The sequence below is a fragment of the Neofelis nebulosa genome, chromosome 10 (assembly GCF_028018385.1).
Source record: "Neofelis nebulosa isolate mNeoNeb1 chromosome 10, mNeoNeb1.pri, whole genome shotgun sequence".
NCBI classification, from domain to species: Eukaryota; Metazoa; Chordata; class Mammalia; order Carnivora; family Felidae; genus Neofelis; species Neofelis nebulosa.
In genome coordinates this window covers 36675897-36697863 of record NC_080791.1, presented here as the reverse complement: position 1 = coordinate 36697863, position 21967 = coordinate 36675897, and the positions used below count along the sequence as shown (strand labels likewise).

Genomic DNA, 21967 nt, shown 5'->3' with positions numbered 1-21967 from the left:
ATCGGAAACAGGCTCCAGGCTCCGAGCCATCAGCCCAGAGCCTGACGCGGGGCTCGAACTCACGGACCGTGAGATCGTGACCTGGCTGAAGTCGGACGCTTAACAGACTGCGCCACCCAGGCGCCCCAATGATTTTAAATAATAAAATACATAGAAATACATATAACCTAGGAGGTGAAAGTCCTGTACACTGAAAATTATAAGGCAATAACAGTAATTGAAGACATAAATAAAATAAATTTTATGCTTATAGATTGAAAAAAATAATATTATTCAAATGTCCTTAATACCAAAGCAATCTATAGATGCAATGCAATTTCTATAAAAATTCCAATGGCACTTTTTTTATTTTAACAGAACTAGAAGAAATAATTCTAAAATTTTTGTGGGACCACAAAATAATGCAAATAGCCAAAACAATCTTTAGATAGAAGAGCAAAGCTGAAAGTCTTATTTTCCTGATATCAAACTATACCACAAACCTATAGTAATCAAATTAGGATAGCACTGGCACAAAAACAGACACATAGATCAATGAAACAAGACAAAGAGCCCAGAAATAAATCCATTTATGTACAATCAATTGGTTTTTGACAAAGGAGGCAGTGATGTACAACGGGAAAAAAACAGTCTCTTCAATAAACGGTGTTGAGGAGAATGAACTACCTGCAAAAGAATGAAACTGGACCACTATCTTACACCAAGCACAAAAATTAACTCAAATGGATTAAAGACTTGAATGGAACACCTGAAACCATAGAACCCCTAGAAAAAAAACATAGGCAGGAAGCTCATTGACTTGCTGATTTTTTTTCATCTGACTCCAAATGCAAGGGAAACAAAAACAAAAATAAGCAATTGGGACTACATCAAAATAAAAACTCTGCACAGTAAAGGAAATCATCAACAAAACAAAAAGGCAACTTAATGAATGGGAGAAGGTATTTGCAAATTATATATCCAATGAGGGTTTAATATCTGAAGCATAATATCTGTAAATAACTCATTCAACTCAATAACACACAAAAAAAATAAAATAATCTATAGATGCAATGCAATTTCTATAAAAATTCCAATGGCACTTTTTTATTTTAACAGAACTAGAAGAAATAATTCTGTGAGTAAATCAGTAAAGGAAATCATCAACGAAACAAAAAGGCAACTTAATGAATGGGAGAAGGTATTTGCAAATTATATATCCAATGAGGGTTTAATATCTGAAGCATAATATCTGTAAATAACTCATTCAACTCAATAACACACAAAAAATAAAATAATCTGATTAAAAAATAGGCAGTGGATTTATTTTTCTAAAGAGGACATACATACAAGTAGCAGGTACATGATAAGATGTTCAACATGACTAATCATCAGGGAAATGTAAATCAAAACCACAATGAGATATCAGCTCATACATGTCAGAATGGCTCTCTTCCAAGAGACAAGAAATAACAAGTGTTGGCAAAGAAGTGGAAAAAAAGGTAAATCTCATGCACTGTTGATCAGAATTTAGATTGACACTGCTACTATGGAAAATGGTATAGAGGTTTCTCAAAAAATTAAAAATAGAACCAGTATATGATCCAACAACTCCACTACTGGGTATCTACCTGAAGAAAACAAAAACAGTAATTTGAAAGGGTATATGAGTCTTTATGTTCATTGGAGCATTACTTACAATAGCCAAGATATGGAAACAACCTAAATATCTATCAACTGATTAATGGATAGACACATACATATATACACACATACAAACATAATAGAATGTGACTTAGCCATAAAAAAAAGGAACTCTTCTTATTTATGAACATGAATAGAACTTGAAAGAAAGTATTGTGCTCAGTGAAAGAAGTTATACAAAGAGAAATAATGCATAATTATACTTACACCTCTAATCTAGATACAAAACAAAACAAAACAAAAAAACAAATCAAACCAAACTCAGACTATTGGTACAAAGAACAGACTAGTGGTTGCCATAGTGGAGGAGGGTTGGGGGAGCAAAACGGGATCAAGAAGTACAAACTTCTAGTTGTAAAATAAATAAATCATCAGGTTTTAATGTATAGCATGGGAAATATAATCAATAATAGTGTGTTAACTTTGTAGGATGACAGATGGTAACTAGACTTATTGCAGTGATCATTTTGCAATGTATACAAAGGTCGAATCACTATGTCGTACACCTGAAACTAATATAATATTGTATGTCAATTATAATCCAATAAAGAAAAAAACAGTGGAAACACTGCATGAAACAAACTCAATTGTTTTTATTTTACTTCTTGACACGTGTACATTATACCAATACATATAGAGGTAGAAGGCTTTCATATATACTTATCTTGTACTTACCTTGAGAGTATTGTTGACCTTCTATCCATTTGCTGACCTCCTGTTTATTGTGAGTCCAATTCACTTTTATACTACTGGAGCATCATAGACACTATATGTGAATGGGGTGACGGGGAGTGGTGGACACACATATAGCAATTATCTCCTCTGCTTCATATGCATGTTCCATTGTTTCATCAGACTTCACTTACAAAACACAAGTTCCGGGGAAAAAATATTAGGAACTTTAAGATGACAATAGAAGAATATTAAGCAACCATGAAACACTTCTGAGCATGATCTGTGTGACCAAGCAGGTCCCACACTCATGAAGTCCCATCTGAATCAGGTGAGATGAAGATAAGGGAGAGTGATATACTGACTTTTTAAATTTCTGCTTTCCATTTTTTCCTCAGTCTCGTCTATTGCTCAAAGATACTGGGAAGACAGTTGGTAAGGGATTTTGGGAGACAGAGTTTGCAGGTACCAGACTGTGACAAAAAAAAAAAAAAAAAAAAAGAATGGGAAATGCTATGGGTCACATAAAGATGACTGCCACATGGACCCTGACGGATAAAGATAGAAATTTTCATTTATTTTTAACAGAGTCTAAATACTGCTAATTTCTTCATGGTAGTAATAAATTTCGTGGAATCTGTATTTTTACTATACCATAAGTATGTAGTATTTAAAGTAAACACATTTAAGTGTGGACTAACTATGCCAAAAATCATAATAAAATGTAATTTTCTATTAAAGACAATTACTCATTTATAAAAGTCCAATAAGCTATCTCTTGAGAAATTATACTGATTCATCATATTTGGGGCATTAATAAAATATAAACTTGGACATAAAGAATTCCCAATTGATTGTAAAATATATTTTCATTTGTTTTATGCTTTTTCCTCTTATTGTTGTGTGATAATGATATACACAGGCAATGATATACACAGATGATAATTCTTAGACATTCTAGACATTCTAGACATGATAATTCTTAGACATTCTAAGAATGATAATGATATACACAGATCATTAATGACTTGGTTCTGAAATGCTGTCTTCCTTGCAAACTTTTTTTTTTTTTTTACTTTGCATTATCAAAGTGAATGACATGACTATGGAGCTTAGCATGTAAGAAATTATCTGCATAATAATTATTGATATCTTATCGAATTTTTTTTTTCTGGTGATAGCAGACTTTGCTTTAAGGGGTAATCCACTGCAGGTTTAGAGTTTTTAGAAAGCCATTATTTTATACAGGACAGTGTAAATAGTTTTGATAAAGAAATTTACCTGAGCTCAAATTCCATCTTAGCTATTTAGTGTCCTTGGACAACTTGATTACCATGTTTGAATTTAGTTGTTTTTTTTTTCTTTGTAAAAGAGAGATTGTAATACTTACCACATAGGACTAGTCTAAAGTAGAAATGAAATAATATTTGTATATTTCCTGGCACATAATAACTATAACTACTGTGTTGGACAATCATGCTGTATGCCTTGTAACAAACATGCATTTTTGTTTATCCTGTTATTCCTTCAAACTCAATTCACTGAGGATCAATGAAACAGAACAGAGAGCCTATTGCTCATTGACATGTCTATATCTTTGATGCTTATTTTCAGGAAACAGAAAGGCGTTTAATTACCTTAAGTCACAAATACATCCTTAATTATGGAATTACATACTTACATTTATTTTCTAAATGTCAACTTAATTTAACAGTAAATATTCCTTTCTTCAGCCTGGAAGCCTGCACTTAGAACAGTTCCTGGTTTCCTTTCCCCCTACTTCCATAACACATAAATGTTATTTTGGACCTGATCAGTATTAAAGGAAGGAAAGGAGAGCAAAGACATTTGTACAGTTTTTACTTGAACTAGTACCTTTGTAACCTGACTTGGTGTTCTTTGGGTTCTTAGGAAGCTTCCTGTTGAAACTTCACAGCCAGAAGTTCATTACTCCAGTGTGATGCATCCCTATCCTGGGTGGTTGCTTGACTCCTCCCTCTACTTATAGGTAACCAATGGTAAATTCCAGCTGGATTTTGGACTGAAATTGCTAGACCCTTCAGGCAGCTTTCTTGAAGATCTCATGATGATATCATCTCTCATGTGAACTATGGCTCATTGTTGAAAAATACTGAGGCATTCCTAACCCAACAAACCCTGGGAGTGGGGATAAACTTATCATATTCCTGAAGTCTCCTATCTCTACCTTTCTATTGCACCCTAGAATTTCTAGCAGAGGGTCATAATCTGTTCAAGTATTGGTGCCACAGCTTTTTTCAGTGTGAAGCAGGCACCTATTATCTGTGCATCCCAACTGCAGGATATATAATTCAATGGGCTTTAGGAACCCGCTTGAAGATCATTAATGACTAGGTTTCAAAGATGGTATCATGTGTCCTTACCCTAAAGCTGTGGTGGGTTTGAGTGAGGCAATGTGTGGATGTCTAACTATAACAGCTGCTTTCTCCAAAGAAGTCTCTTAATCAATCATCCCTTGCACTAGTCCTTCAAAACTTTTAATTCTCAGACATTAAAGAGGTAATTCAAGAATTATAAAACAAGTTCTCTTCCCATTTAATATATTGAAGGTTTTGCATATGTTGACATTTCTGTTTTATACTCACTTAGGCATCCTGATATCTTTGTTTGTTTGTTTCTTTCTTTCTTTCTTTTTTTTTGTTTTTTGGTTCTTCAGTAGAAATTTAAGCTGAAAGAACCTCTAAGATCTTATTCATAGTCAATGATATTACTTCTCCTACTATATACTAAGCAAAAAACTGTCCATGTCTTCCTATGGCCTTAGTTCTATAATTTAGTACTTTGTTGAGGATGTAGAAAATTGAGAATAATTATGCTGTTGAATTAAAATGCTATTTTCTCATAGCATGAGGTCGTGAAATTCAGAAATAACTGAAATTTGATTTGACTCCAATATTCCTCTCTCTGGCAAGGTCACTGAAGGGAAAGTTATATGATATAGGTTTAAAAAAGAAAAAAAAACACTCACATCAGACTTTAATGTTTTGGAGGTTGTGGTCACAAATAAAGGAATAGAATTTTACTACTACAGAAACAGGAAAAACCAGCCCAACATCCAGATACAGTTTTAGACTTTGTAATACTTGTTAAATGAATAGTCAAATTTTCTAGGACTAGTAGGACAAAAGCTAGAGGATGGGGTCATGCAATACAAAGCAAGTGATTTTTAGGAAGTTTCGTACCTGAAAAAAAATTTGTTCAGTGAGTCTTTTAGAATACAATAAATATTATTAGCATAACTTTGTGGAGTAGAATAAAGAGATGAGGAAAAAACAAAAGAACTTTCTTTCTCTAGAGGTCAAGCAACCCCTATTTTATGTGGTAAAATATTCTCTGTAGCAATAAGAAGATCATGTGATCTGGGTGTTTTTTCCATATCAGTGATAGTATGTTTATCAAATATATATCATTAAAGGATAAAATAAGTAAATATCAATTCTCTCCACAGTAAATGAATCATTTTCAAAGACAACAAAAAAGCCAATTAAATTAGAATTTTCTAAGAAAAATATAATGATTTGATACTTATGATTGGACTAATAGAGTATCCCATGTCTAAAAATAGTGTGTTAGTCCATTCAAGCTGCTATAACAAAATATCATAGAATGGGTGGTTTGTAAACAACAGAACTTTATTTCTCATAGTTCTTCTAGAGACTGTGGTGTCCATGATCAAGATGCTGATATATTCAGTGTCTGCTGAGGGCTCACTTCCTGATTTATAGCCAATTTTTTTTTTTCTGTAATCTCACATGGCACAAGGGACTGGGGAGCTCTCTGGAGCATCTTTTATAAAGTCATTAATCCCATTCATGAGAGCTTCACCCTCATCACTTAATCACCTCCAAAATTCCCATCTCCAAATACTATCACTTTGGGGATTAAGTTTCAACATATGAATTTGCAAGGATACAAACATTCAGACTGTCACATACATACAGAGGCAATTAAATTGAAATTCAGTGTCACCTCAATGCAAATGGAAATTCTTATATGAGTTTGAAATCCCAGATTAAACAAGGGACTTACACTTACTAATGAGCAATAGAGGATTGGCCCTTTAATGGTGTGGTAACTGAAAAATAAAGCAGTATCTGTCAATCAAAGAACAAGTGAATATTAACATTCTGGTGCCCTTACTGACTAGAGTTACTTGTACTGAAGGAGGCTATCCCTCCCTCCCTTCCCTCCCTCCCTCTCTTTCTTCCTTCCTTCCTTCCTTCCTTCCTTCCTTCCTTCCTTCCTTCCTTCTTTTCCTTCTTTTTCTTTCTCTTTCTCTCTCTTTTTTCTTTCTTTCTGTTTCATTTTATATGTGAGCTCTAATACTTGTATTACTTGCTTCTTCACAGAACTAAGCATAACACAAACCATCCTCATTTATATAAATCACTTGATTTCTATTTACTCTGAAATTCATTTTTAAATTGCCTTATTTTTTTTTTTAATTCCAGGTGTATTGATCTGTATTTTCCACTTATTATCATTCATCTTTTGGGTGCTTGCCTTCTTGACATATGCATACAAAGGCAACCATTCCTAACGTCTCTGGGGCATTTTAACACACAATTGTCTTTCTAATCAATGGCTTTAACTATCTTCAAATCTCCTGTGAAAATCCATTTTATTTCTATTAAGTTTGTAACCCTCTTCAGTGCATTAAAGAATCTTGGAAATAGCTGATGAAACATAATTTCAGAAGAGTTTTGTATTATTAATGAATAACTCAGAAGGAGAATAGAGTTTCATTAACTTATGGTAGAGTATTATTATTATTATTATTAATATTATTATGTAGTGGGTCACTTAAATTGTAGGATTGAGAAGCAAAACAATTATATACATTTTAGGATATTATCAGATTTAATTTTCTGTTTGGAATCATACTCAAGCTCAGTATGTAAACTGATGGGTTTCCTGGTTTTTTATTATATATATATATATATATATATATATATATATATATATATATACACACACACATACTAATGAGTAATAGATGATTGGCCCTTTAATGGTGTGGTAACTGAAAAATAGAGCAGTATCTGTGAATCAAAAAACAAGTGAATATATATATATATATATATATATATATAGTTTAAAACCTTTTTTAAAAAAATATTGCCATATAGGAAGTATGGCCTCGTAGCCCTTCTTGGATATTTATTGAACTGAATTGAATTGTATTAGTTAGTTGATATAGAAAAATAAGGGGTGTTCTTAATATAGGATTATTTAGGTAGCCAAATATTTTAAAATCTGTTTTATAGATCTAAAATTTATACAAATGAATGCAACCATTTTTAGAGTACAATTTGATAAGTTTACCTAATACATATTTCCATGTAATCATAGCCTCACTTCTGATACTGAAGATTTCAACACGCACTAAAAATTCTCTTCTGACCCTTTATAACCGATTCCCCTGAAATCCTTGGCACAGGTAACTACTAATCAAATTTTTATCACTATACATGAGTTTTGTTTGTTCTAGAACTTTATATAAATAAAATTATATAGTGTTCCATCTTCTCTCTTTGACTTCATTCATGGCAAAAGTTTTGAGATTCATCCAAGTTGTTGCACATAGTTTGTCTCATTTTATTCATGAACACTATTTCGTCATATTTGTTTAACCATTTGATTGATGGAAATTTGGATTGTTTCAAAATAGGATCATTTTAAGATAGCTTGCTCCAGGGAGACAGTTGACAGACAATCTCCAGCTGTCATACCTCATATGGGCTGTAGAGGCAGTCACATCCATATCACACTTCCCCCAGGCTGTTACTAGCCAGTGACTAAGCCCCAAGCCAAGCCATTTTCACCCAACACAGGACTCTTCTCACAAGCCATACTTTTTTTGGGTATCCCATCAATGGGGCAGAGATTTTCTCAAAACTACAGCATGAGATTATTACTATAGAATCTTTTCTTCATTCTCTTTTTTCACAGCTGTTAGACTTGTAGCGTGCTCTGAAGGCTCTCACCTCATAATGACCCTTTACCTTTAACATGTGTTTCTTCCAACAAATCTCTTGTATGTATTATCCCATGTTGATGTCTGCTTCTCATAGAACCCAGTCATTAATCCTCTTTGGTAAATATCTGGGGATAAAATTAATCATGTATTATCACTGTTTGATTTCTCTGAGAAAGAGAGGATCTTTGGTGTAGAGTCCTTTTTCTCCTTTATCAGGCACAGCTTGCCCTTGGATGGATTATACATTGACTTAACCCTGGTTGTTAGAGTTATAGGGATGGCAGCTGGGAGAAGTGGCGGTTTGCATTTGCTTTTTGGCTGAAATAATTATGCATTATTTTTCTGCATAGGTACGGTACTACCACTAATAGGCAAGGATGGGAAACTTCTATAGGGCCAGAATGTTTAGAAAAAATATGGGAAATAAATATTTTGGGGTCATCCACCTAGATATTCTCATCCTGCATGTTAGGATCCCTGATTTTCCAAATTAGGGCCATGATTTTGGAATAAAACTTCTGGTGTTGACTGAGTATTCAGCTCTTGATCTTCCGGTGTTCTATGTTCATTCCCTGCATACAATGAAAGCCTCTCTGTATGCTACAAAAGGAACTCTCTGACTCTCATTCTTAGTTATCTACTCTTTGCTAATTATCATCAGCTTTTAATTATAAGCTTATATACCATCAAGGCAATTCCATTATTTCTATATGTATTATCATACCCACTAGTACATTACCCTCCATCAGCATTATCCCAGCTCAAAATGGATGAAAGTTTTAATAACTGGAGTGCCATCCAGTGCCAGGAGCTGTCTTCACACCACCTGCCATAAGGTATGAAGTCTTCATTCCCAGATAATTCATAGATAATCCACTCTCTCAAACCCATTTTACAGCTTGCTTTCTTACCCCACTCTTAGGGCCAACTGTCATAGGTTGAGTTTTCTGGGAAGCAGACACTGAGAGGGATTTAGGAGTGCTAAACTTTTGTTGAGGAGAAACACCTGTGAGAAATAAAAGGTGTGAAGTAGAATTGGGTAGGGGAAGAAATCAGACAGTAATCCAGACCTGGAAATGTCTCTGATCACCCAACAGGGAGCTCCAGATCAAAGATCAGCAATTAAAGGAATCTTGTGTTGCATAGAAGTCTCATATTATCTTCTTGCTTACTGTTTGATGGCCACATTGATAATAGCATGATCTCACACTGAAAGCTAAGGCAGGCCACTGCAGAGTTGAACAGGTGGAAAGTATCCTTTAAGCACATTCTGTACAATGGGGCAGTGTATACTTTCTTGGAAGGAAATCTGAGTGACAAGAAATCTGAGTGACCCACCTGTGTCTACTATATATGAGTATATGGTCAATTACATAAGGTATCGCCAAACTATCTTCCAAAATGGTTGTACTTTCTTACACTGTCAAAAGCAATGAATGAGAACTCTAGTTGTTCCACTAACTTACCAACACTTGATTTGGCAAGTCTTTTAATATTGGCTATCCTAATGGGTATGCAGTACAATCTCATTGTAGTTTTAATTTAAATTTTAATGATGAGCATCTTTTCATGTGTTAATTTGGACATTTGTGTATTTTATTTTTTATATTAAATATAATTTATTGTCAAATTGGTTTCCATACAACACCCAGTGCTCATCCAAACAGGTGCCCTCCTCAGTGCCCATCATCCACTTTTCCCTCTCCCCTATCCCCCATCAACCCTCAGTTTGTTCTCAGTATCCGAGAGTCTCTTATGTTTTGCCTCTCTCCCTCTCTCTAACTTTTTTCCCCCTCTACCCTCCCCCAGGGGCTTCTGTTAAGTTTCTCAGGATCCACATATGAGTGAAAAAATATGGTATCTGTCTTTCTCTGCCTGACTTATTTCACTTAACATAATACCCTCTAGTTCCACCCAAGTTGCTAAAAATGGTCAGAATTCATTCTTTCTCATTGCCAAGTAGTATTCCATTGTATATATAAACCACATCTTTTTTATCCATTCGTCAGTTGATGGACATTTAGGCTCTTTCCATAATTTGGCTATTGTTGAAAGTGCTGCTATAAACATTGGGTACAAGTGCCCCTATGCATCAGCACTCCTGTATCCTTTGGGTAAATTCCTAGCAGTGCTATTGCTGGGCCATAGGATAGATCTATTTTTAATCTTTTGAGGAACCTCCACACTGTTTTCCAGAGTGGCTGCACCAGTTGGCATTCCCACCAACAGTGCAAGCGGGTTCTCATTTCTCCACATCCTTGCCAGCATCTATAGTCTCCTGATTTATTCATTTTAGCCACTCTAACTGGGATGCGGTGGTATCTCAGTGTGGGTTTGATTTGTATTTCCCACGAGTGACGTTGAGCATCATTTCATGTGTCTGTTGGCCACCTTGATGTCTTCTTTAGAAAAGTGTCTATCCATGTCTTCTGCCCATTTCTTCACCGGATTATTTGTTTTTTGGGTGTGGAGTTTGGTGGGTTCTTTATAGATTATGGATACTAGCCCTTTGTCCGATATGTCATTTGCAAATATATTTTTCTACTCCATCGGTTGCCTTTTAGTTTTGTTGATTGTTTCCTTTGCGGTGCAGAATCTTTTTATCTTCATGAGGTCCCAATAGTTCATTTTTGCTTTTAAATACCTTGCCTTTGGATATGTGTTGAGTAAGAAATTGCTGCGGCTGAGGTCAAAGAAGTTTTTTTCTGGCTTTCTCCTCTAGGATTTTGATGGTTTCCTTTCCCACATTCAGGTCCTTCATCCATTTTGAGTTTACTTTTGTGAATGGTGTAAGAAAGTGGTCTAGTTTCATTCTTCTGCATGTTACTGTCCAGTTCTCCCAGGACCATTTGTTAAAGAGATTGTCTTTTTTCCATTGGATATTCTTTCCTGCTTTGTCAAAGATTAGTTGGCCATACATTTATGGGTCCGATTCTGGGTTCTCTATTCTATTCCATTGGCCTATGTGTCTGTTTTTGTGCCAATACCATGCTGTCTTAATGATAACAGCTTGGTAGTAGAGGCTAAAGTCTGGGATTGTGATGCCTTCAACTTTGGTTTTCTTCTTCAATATTACTTTGGCTATTCTGGGTCTTTTGTAGTTCCATACAAATTTTAGGATTGCTTTTTCTAGGTTCGAGAAGACTGTTGGTGCAATTTTGATTGGGATTGCCTTGAATGTGTAGATTGTTTTGAGTAGTATTGACATTTTAACAATACTTATTCTTCCAGTCCATGAACAAGGAATATTTTTCCATTACTTTGTATTTTCTTCAAATTCCTTCATAAGTTTTCTATATTTTTCAGCATATAGATCTTTTACGTCTTTGATTAGGTTTATTCCTAGGTATTTTATGATTCTTGGTGCAATTGTGAATAGAATCAGTTTCTTTATTTCTCTTTCTGTTGCTTCATTGTTGGTGTATAAAAATGCAACAGATTCCTGTACATTAATTTTGTATCCTGCAATTTTGCTGAATTCATGAATCAGTTCTAGCAGACTTGGTGGAGTCTGTCGGGTTTTCCATGTAGAGTATCAGGTCATCTGCAAAAAAGAGAAAGTTTCACTTCATCTTTGCCAGTTTTGATGGTTTTGATTTCCTTTTGTTGTCTGCTGATGCTAGGACTTTCAACATTATGTTAAACAACAGCAGTGAGAGTGGACATCCCTGTCATGTTCCTGATCTCAGGGGGAAAGCTCTCAGTTTTTCCCCATTGAGGATGATATTAGCTGTGGGCTTGTCATAAATGGCTTCTATGATGTTTAACTATGTTCCTTTTATCCCGAGTTTTCAAGGGTTTTGATTAAGAATGGATGCTGTATTTTGTCAAATACTATTTCTGCATCGATTGACAGGATCATATGGTTCTTATCTTTTCTTTTATTAATGCAATGTATCACATTGATTGATTTGTGAATATTGAACCAGCCCTACAGCCAGGAATGAATCCCACTTAATCATGGTGAATAATTCTTTTTATATGCTGTTGAATTCGATTTGTTAGTATCTTGTTGAGAATTTTTGCATCCATATTCATCAGGGAAATTGGCCTGTAGTTCTTTTTTTTTTTTTTTTTTTCCTGGGTCTCTGGTTTGGGAATCAAGGTAATGCTGGCTTTATAGAATGAGTCTGGAAGTTTTCCTTCCTTTTCTATTTTTTGGAACAGCTTGAGAAGGATAGGTATTATCACACCTTAAATGTCTGGTAGAATTCCCCAGGGAATCCATCTGGTCCAGGACTCTTATTTGTTGGGAGATTTTTTTTTTCAACGTTTTTTTTTTATTTTTATTTTTTTTGGGACAGAGAGAGACAGAGCATGAACGGGGGAGGGTCAGAGAGAGAGGGAGACACAGAATCGGAAACAGGCTCCAGGCTCTGAGGCATCAGCCCAGAGCCTGACGCGGGGCTCGAACTACGGACCGCGAGATCGTGACCTGGCTGAAGTCGGACGCTTAACCGACTGCGCCACCCAGGCGCCCCTGTTGGGAGATTTTTGATAACTGATTCAATTTCTTGCTGGTTATGGGTCTATTCAAGTTTTCTATTACTTCCTGTTTGAGTTTTGGAAGTGTGTGGATGCTTAGGAGTTTGTCCATTTCTTCCAGGTTGTCCAGTTTGTTGGCATATAATTTTTAATAGTATTCCCTGATAATTGCTTGTATTTCTGAGGGATTAGTTGTAATAATTCCATTTTCATTTCTGATTTTATCTATTTGAGTCCTCTCTCTTTTCTTTTTGAAAAGTCTGGCTAGAGGTTTGTCAATTTTGTTTATTTTTTCAAAAAAAACAAACTCTTGATTTTATTGATCTTCTCTACTGTCTTTTGTTTTTGTATTTTTTTTCTTTTTGGATTCTATATTGTTTATTTCTGCTGGGTGTTGGGTGTCTTTGTTGTTCTGCTTCTAGTTCCTTTAGGTGTGCTGTTAGATTTTGTATTTGGGATTGTTTTTTGTTTCTTGAGATAGGCCTGGATTAAATGTATTTTCCTCTCAGGACTGCCTTTGCTGTCTCCCAAAGCATTTGGATTATTGTATTTTCATTTTCATTTTTTCAATTTCTTCTCTAATTGCCTGGTTGATCCATTCATTCCTTAGTAGGTCTGTTTTTCTGAGAGCTAGCCGGATGCTGGATTCTTGCCACAGCACTCTAGAGTACACAGAGGAGTCGGCTTCGGAGTTAGGGAAAGTGTGGGTGGAGCACTCAGGGTGCTGGGGTGCCCCTGGGCCAGTGGGCAGGTCCTCAGGGCTTCAAGTCCCAGGAATGGAACAGGGGGATTGATGAAGAATGGTAAATTTCATTAGATGTCAGTTTTTCAAAGTTATATGACAATTCACATCTTTACCATCAAGATTTAAAAAAATCACTTCCCCTACATCCTACTGAGTACCTCAGCCAGACCAGGTGACCATTTGGATTGTTGGCGGGCAGTCCAGATTGCTTGTTCTTTACTTCCCCACCTGGAAAACGATGCACATATGATTTCTTATATTCAGTCTTGTCGCAAAGCTGCAGGCAGTCAGCTGCCTGAGAAGTCATTTTGAGGAAGCTGATACAGCCCTTCCCATCTCCTACGGCCTCCTCAGTGAACAGCCTAGGTCAGTGTCAGAAGGAACTCAAAATAGCTAGAAATGCTCTAGCTAGTCCTTCTCAAGTGGCTGGGTCACATGAGGCACCAGGAGAAAATCACGGAGTCTGACGTGCAGCTCCAAGAACTGCCAGTGCCTGTTTACTGAGAGCCTGGGTGCGATTTTGGCAGAAGAGCATATCATAGGATTCTAGGGAAGATGGCGGCATAAGAGGACGCTGGGATCACCGCGTCCTGCTGGTCACATAGATTCCACCTACACCTGCCTAAACCCAGAAAACCTCCAGAAGACTAGCAGAATGGCATCTCCAGAGCCAAGTGCAGATGAGAGGCCCACGGAATTGGGTAGGAAGGGCGCCGAGGTGGTGCGCCCTACAGGGACTAGCGGGAGGGAGTCGGGGTGGAGGGGCGGCCTGCCGGCCAAGCAGAGCCCCCCAGTCTGGCTTGCAAAAGCAGAGGGGCCGGATGGAGTGTGTTCCGACAGCAAGCGGGACTTGACATCTGGAAGGTTATAAGCTAACAGCTCTGCTCGGAGAATGGGAGGGCTGGAGGACAACGGGAGGGAGAGTTGTTGAGCCCCAGATGACAGAGCTCAGCTTGGCGGGGAACAAAGGCGCTCGCCAGCACCATCTCCCTCACCCATCCCCCAGCCAAAATCCCAAAGGGAACCAGTTCCTACCACGGAACTTGCTTGCACCGGGCAAACACCCAACACTGTGCTTCTGTGGATCCATCCCTCTGATGGGTCTGCCTGCCTCCCTCTGCCACAGGGCCCCTCCCGAAGCGGATCACCAAAGGAGAAGTGAGCTAAGCCTACCCCTCCTGCCCCCGTGCACCTTGCCTATCCACCCTAGCTAATACGCCAGATCCCCAGCACCACAAGCCTGGCAGTGTATAAGTAGCCCAGATGGGCCATGCCAACCCACAGTGAATCCCGCCCCTAGGAGAGGGGAAGAGAAGGTACACACCAGTCTGATTGTGGCCCCAGCGGTGGGCAGGGGGCAGACATCAGGTCTGACTGTGGCCCCACCCACCAACTCCAGTTATTCAAGACAGCACAGGGGAAGTGCCCTGCAGGTCCGCACCACTCCAAAATAACCAAACAGAAGAATTCCCCTCAAAAGAATCTCCAGGAAATAACAGCTAATGAACTCATCAAAAAGGATTTAAGCAATGTAACAGAAAGTGAATATAGAATAATAGTCATAAAATTAATCGCTGGGCTTGAAAACAGTATAGAGGACAGCAGAGAATCTATTGCTACAGAGATCAAGGGACTAAGGAATAGTCAGGAGGAACTAAAAAATGCTATAAACTAGCTGCAAAATAAAATGGAAACAACCATGGCTCAGATTGAAGAGGCAGAGGAAAGAATAGGTGAACTAGAAGATAAAATTATGGAAAAAGAGGAAGCTGAGAAAAAGAGAGATAAAAAAAAAATCCAGGAGTATGAGGGAGAAATTAGAGAACTAAGTGATGCACTAAAGAGAAATGATCTACGCATAATTGGTATTCCAGAGGAGGAAGAGAGAGGGAAAGGTGCTGAAGGGGTACTTGAAGAAATTATAGCTGAGAACTTCCCTGAACTGGGGAAGGAAAAAGGCATTGAAATCCAAGAGGCACAGGGAACTCCCTTCAGAAGTAACTTGAATCAATCTTCTGCACGACATATCATAGTGAAACTGGCAAAATAAAAGGATAAAGAGAAAATTCTGAAAGCACCTAGAGATAAACGTGCCCTCACATATAAAGGGAGGCCTATAAGACTCATGACTGATCTCTCTACTGAAACTTGGCAGGCCAGAAAGGCATGGCAGGAGATCTTCAATGTGATGAACAGAAAAAATATGCAGCCAAGAATCCGTTATCCAGCAAGTCTGTCATTTAGAATAGGAGAGATAAAGATCTTCCCAAACAAACAAAAACTGAAGGAATTCATCACCACTAAACCAGCCCTACAAGAGATCCTAAGGGGGATCCTGTGAGACAAAGTACCAGAGACATCGCTACAAGCATAAAACATACAGACATCACAATGACGCTAAACTCATATCTTTCCATAATATCACTGAATGTAAATGGACTAAATGCACCAACCAAAAGACATAGGGTATCAGAATGGATAAAAAAACAAGACCCATCTATTTGCTGTCTACAAGAGACTCATTTTAGACCTGAGACCACCTTCAGATTGAGAGTGAGGGGATGGAGAACTACTTATCATGCTACTGGAAGCCAAAAGAAAGCTGGAGTAGCCATACTTATATCAGACAAACTAGACTTTAAATTAAAGGCTGTAACAAGAGATGAACAAGGGCATTATATAATAATTACAGGGTCTATCCATCAGGAAGAGCTAACAATTATAAATGTCTATGTGCCGAATACCTGAGCCCCCAAATATATAAGACAATTACTCATAAACATAAGCAACCTTATTGATAAGAATGTGGTAATTGCAGGGGACTTTAACACCCCACTTACAGAAATGGATAGATCATCTAGACACACGGTCAATAAAGAAACAAGGGCCCTGAATGATACATTGGATCAGATGGACTTGACAGATCTATTTAGAACTCTGCATCCCAAAGCAACAGAATATACTTTCTTCTCGAGTGCACATGGAACATTCTCCAAGAGAGATCATATACTGGGTCACAAAACAGCCCTTCATAAGTATACAAAAATTGAAATTATACCATGCATACTTTCAGACCACAATGCTATGAAGCTTGAAATCAACCACAGGAAAAAGTCTGGAAAACCTCCAAAAGCATGGAGGTTAAAGAACACCCTACTAACAAATGAGTGGGTCAACCAGCCAATTAGAGAAGAAATTAAAAAATATATGGAAACAAATGAAAATGAAAATACAACAATCCAAACGCTTTGGGACGCAGCAAAGGCAGTCCTGAGAGGAAAATACATTGCAATCCAGGCCTATCTCAAGAAACAAGAAAAATCCCAAATACAAAATCTAACAGCACACCTAAAGGAAATAGAAGCAGAACACCAAAGGCAGCCTAAACCCAGCAGAAGAAGAGAAATAATAAAGATCAGAGCAGAAATAAACAATATAGAATCTAAAAAAACTGTAGAGCAGATCAAGGATACCAAGAGTTGATTTTTTGAAAAAATAAACAAAATTGACAAACCTCTAGCCAGGCTTCTCAAAAAGAAAAGGGAGATGACCCAAATAGATAAAATCATGAATGAAAATGGAATTATTACAACCAATCCCTCAGAGATACAAGCAATTATCAGGGAATACTATGAAACATTATATGCCAACAAACTGGACAACCTGGAAGAAATGGACAAATTCCTAAACACCCACACTCTTTCAAAACTCAATCAGGAGGAAATAGAAAGCTTGAACAGCCCATAACCAGCGAAGAAATTGAATCAGTCAACAAAAATCTCCCAACAAATAAGAGTCCAAGACCAGATGGCTTCCCAGGGGAGTTCTACCAGACGTTTAAAGCAGAGATAATACCTATCCTTCTCAAGCTATTCCATTCATTCCTTAGTAGGATGTTCTTTAACCTCTATGCTTTTGGAGGTTTTCTAGTCTTTTTCCTGTGGTTGATTTCAAGTTTCATATCATTGTGGTCTGAAAGTGTGCATGGTATGATCTCAATTATTTTACATTTATTAAGGGCTGTTTGTGACCCAGTATGTGATCTATCTTGAAGAATGTTCCATGTGCATTCAAGAAGAAAGTATATTCCGTTGCTTTGGGATGCAGAGTTCTAAATATATCTGTCAAGTCCATCTGGCCCAATGTATCATTCAGGGCCATTGTTTCTTCACTTCTACCTCCTTTCAGAATTCTATCTCTATCCTTGTATTTTGCCAGTTTCACTAAAATATGTCATGCAGAAGATCAATTCAAGTTACATCTGAAGGGAGTTCTCTGTGCCTCTTGGATTTCAATGCCTGTTTCCTTCCCCAGATCTGGGAAGTTCTCAGCTATGATTTGTTCAAGTATACCTTCAGCCCCTTTCTATCTCTCTTGTTTTTCTGGAATTCCTGTGACACAAATATTGTTCTGTTTGATTGCATCATTTAGTTCTCTAAATCTTCCCTCATGATCCTGGATTGTTTTTATCTCTCTTTTTCTCAGCTTCCTGTTTTTCCACAATTTTATCTTCTAATTCTCTTATTCTCTCCTCTGCCTCTTCAATCTGTGCTATGGCCACCTCCATTTTATTTTGCACCTCATTTATAGGACTTTTTAATTCATAAAAATATGGAATGCTTCATGAATTTGAGTGTCATCCATGCACAGGGGCCATGCTACTCTTCTCTGTATTGTTCCTATTTTAGTATATGTGCTGCCGAAGAGAGCACTTGCATATTTTCTTTTGAGTATCATTTGAAATATTTTGTCCACTATTAAAAGTCACTTATTATCTTGTTATTTTATCGTAATATTCTTTATATATTCTAGGTACAAATCCTTTGCCAGATTGTAATTATTTGTACCCAGTCCAAGGCTTGCCTTTTCCTTTGCTTAATGGTGACTTTAGAAGAACAGGTAAATTTTATATTTGATTAATATAGATTACAACTTTCTCCTGTTATGTGCTTTTTATGTCCTGTTTAAGAAATCCTTTTCATACCCGAGGTTTATACTTATTTTTACTCTACTTTCTTCTAAGAGTTTTATATCTTTAGCTTTTATATTTAGGGCCTAATTAATTTTTTATAAATTTTTGTGTGTGATATCTGGAGGGATTGAAACATTTTATTCTAATCACATATCCAACATTATTTGTTTATAAAGGAAAATAGCATTATTTTTTGAATGTTGTATGCAGAACGATTTATTAAAAAGCTTGTCCATTCCATTTAATTACTTTTATATTTCTGTTGAAGTTTAATTGACATGTGGATCTCCTTCTGGATTCTCTGTTTTCTTTCTTCAATCTATATGTCTATTCTTACACCAATACCACATATGTTATTAGTATATCTTTATAATAAGTATTGAAAAAAAAACAGTGTAAGTCCTCTAACTTCTTCCTTCTCTTTCAAAATTATTTTGCCTGCCCTTTGCTTTTTGCATGTCCATATACATTTTACTATCAGTTTGTCAATTTTTACAATTGGTTTTATTTGGAATTTATATAAACCTATCATCTAATTTGGAGAGAATTATCTAAATAATAGCAAGTCTTCCTATTCTTGAACATAGTACATTTCCCTTATTCTGGACTGTGTTTCCCTCAACAACATTTTGTCATTTTTTGTGTGAAGATTTTGCATATGTGAAGTTCATGATTTTTAATGCTGTCTTAAATTACATTGTTTGAGTTTATTTACTTATTTTGAGAGAGAGAGAGAGAGAGAGGAGAGAGAGAGCACACTTGAGTGAGCATGTGAAGGGCAGAGAGCAGGACCAAGAGAGAATCCCAAGCAGGGTCCACACTGAATGGAGCCCCATGTGGGGCTTGACCCCACGACCAGTGAGATCATGACCTCAGCCGTAATTAAGAGTTGAACTCTTAACCAACTGAGCCACCCAGGCACACCTTAAATTGCATTTTTAACTTAAAATTCCAATTATTTATTGATGATATATTGAAATACAATTGATGTTTTATATTGACTTTGTATCCTATGATCATGCTAAATTTACTCAATTTTAGAAGGATTTTTGTAGTTTCTTTAGGATTTTATACATAAATTATAAAAACTTATTATTATTAACAAATAAACAGTTTTACTTTCTCCTTTCTAATTTGTATGCATGATTGTACTGGCTAGGACCCCAGTGAAATATTGAGTTGGAGTCTTTACAGTGACCATTCATGCCTAAATCCAGATCTTAGGGGAAAATGTTCTTTTTGCAATAAGTACAATGCAGTAAGTATGGAATCTGAAAATGGACTACCGTGCTCTGCTTGGATTCTCTCTCCTTATACCTAGAGTGGGGCATACGCCCAGGTGTAGTACGCATCTGGTGTACTTTATTGGAGACAGGGAAAGGAAAACCATAAGCTGTTCTGATAAAACTACTTTTAATTATATTTTTATTATCATAGTTCCTCTTCATACTTGTCCTGACTGCAGCCTGTTACCAAGGCCCATCAATTTTAAGTTCAAAATATTTTCAAATCCATCCACTCCTTCCCATTGCTACCCTAGTGCAGATCACAATAATTCTTCACCTGATTACTCCCTCAGCCTTGATCATCTGCTTCCTATATCAGAATTTATTATATCAAAGTTATTTTTCAAACTCTAAAGTGCTGATGGATTGTCTCTGAATCTTGGTAAATGCAGGTTCTGGAACTATAGGTCTGGCATGGTCTAATTTTGCATTTCTTTTTAAAAAAATTTTTTTAACGTTTATTTATTTTTGAGACAGAGAGAGACAGAGCATGAACGGGGGAGGGTCAGAGAGAGGGAGACACAGAATCTGAAAGGGGCTCCAGGCTCTGAGCTGTCAGCACAGAGCCCGACGCGGGGCTCGAACTCACGCACCGTGAAATCATGACCTGAACCGAAGTCGGCTGCTTAACTGACTGAGCCACCCAGGCACCCCTAATTTTGCATTTCTAACAGGCTCATTGCTGATACTGATGCTACTTGTCCATGGGCCACATGCAGAGAAGCAAGTGTAGTTTTTTCCTTGGGCAGCAACACTGCAGACACTTCTCCAAAATTCTGATTCTCTCAGCACCACCAAAATTCAGTAATAGCCCAAGATGCCTTACCGCATTTTGTTCTATGTAAATTTATATTAAAACACACAAATTTTCAGGTTCTCAGGGAAAGCATTTCTTATTCTTATCACTGGCCATGTGTACTGAGAGACAATGATGACCAGATACTTCTTGCATCAAGTCTCATGCTCTGTGGATTTGTCCATCAATATAATCCAGATGTGTGGATGGGATAGGGTCATTGGATTGCTATACTTAGCCTCACTATTTCCTCACCCAAGAGCTCAGACTTGATTTCTTTTCTGAAGCAATACAAGGAATTCCTCCATTACATACTAATGAGACTTGAAAGAAACTGAACATTGTATGCTCCTTTAACTATAAAGTTAGGTATGTGTATGTTTATGATGGCTGTATCTTCTTGTTCATTGCACATTTTCATAATATACAATGAATCTTCTCTGTCTCTTCTGATATCTTTTGTCTTAAAAATCTATTTGTGTCAATTATTAGTATTTTGATTCCAGCTTCCTTTCATATATCTTTAGTATATCACTTTTTGTCTTTTGTTTTTAACCTTTCTGGTATAATCTGTTTATTTAATACTTGACTTATACTCTAGCTACAATACTTTTCCTTTATAATTTATATCTGAATGTATTTGTCTTAATGAGTGATTTGCCACTTTTTCTCTATAAAATTAATTATTAGGATTTATTTGACATTTTAGATGCATATTTTGTTTCTTGTAATATTTTTGCTTCCTGTTTTTCTCTTCTTTTAGATAGATGGCATTTTCTTTGGTGAATGTAAGGATTAGTAATTTTCATAGATTGTTCGTAATGACTGAAGATCCCTATTCATGTTTATTCACTGCCACTGCCTTATTAAATACTTCGTTCTCTATGCCTTCCCTCTACCAACTCAAGTAGTCTTCAATCCTTTTTGTGACTCCCATTTTTTCCCCTCCATTCCCAATCACCAAAAGCTCTTTGTCTTTAATACTATATCATATATATGTATGTGTGTGTGTGTGTGTGTGTGTGTGTGTGTGTAATTTTCATTTTTCTTTTTTTTTTTTTTTTTGGTCTTACTTTTTTTTATAAACACCAATAAATTTCATCAAAATAATGAACACCTTTATTCATATATCTCTAGTAACATTTCCTTTGTCTCTTACTATTTTAGTATTTCTTCTTAAAAAGTGTTTTACGGGGCTCCTGGGTGGCTCAGTCAGTTGAGCATCCAACTTCAGCTCATGTCATGATCTCGCGGTTTGTGAGTTGGAGACCCGCGTCAGTCTCTGTGCTGACATCTCAGAGCCTGGAGC

The 21967-nt window shown here is 36.7% G+C and overlaps 1 non-coding gene across 1 annotated transcript; it reads right to left on the bottom strand.

Annotated features, from left to right (window-relative positions):
• Nucleotides 1–18209: 18209 nt before the first annotated feature.
• LOC131489023 (U6 spliceosomal RNA) lies at nucleotides 18210–18316 on the bottom strand. Its single transcript, XR_009250383.1, has one exon. It is a non-coding gene; the product is annotated as a U6 spliceosomal RNA (small nuclear RNA).
• Between the last annotated feature and the right edge of the window lie 3651 nt (nucleotides 18317–21967).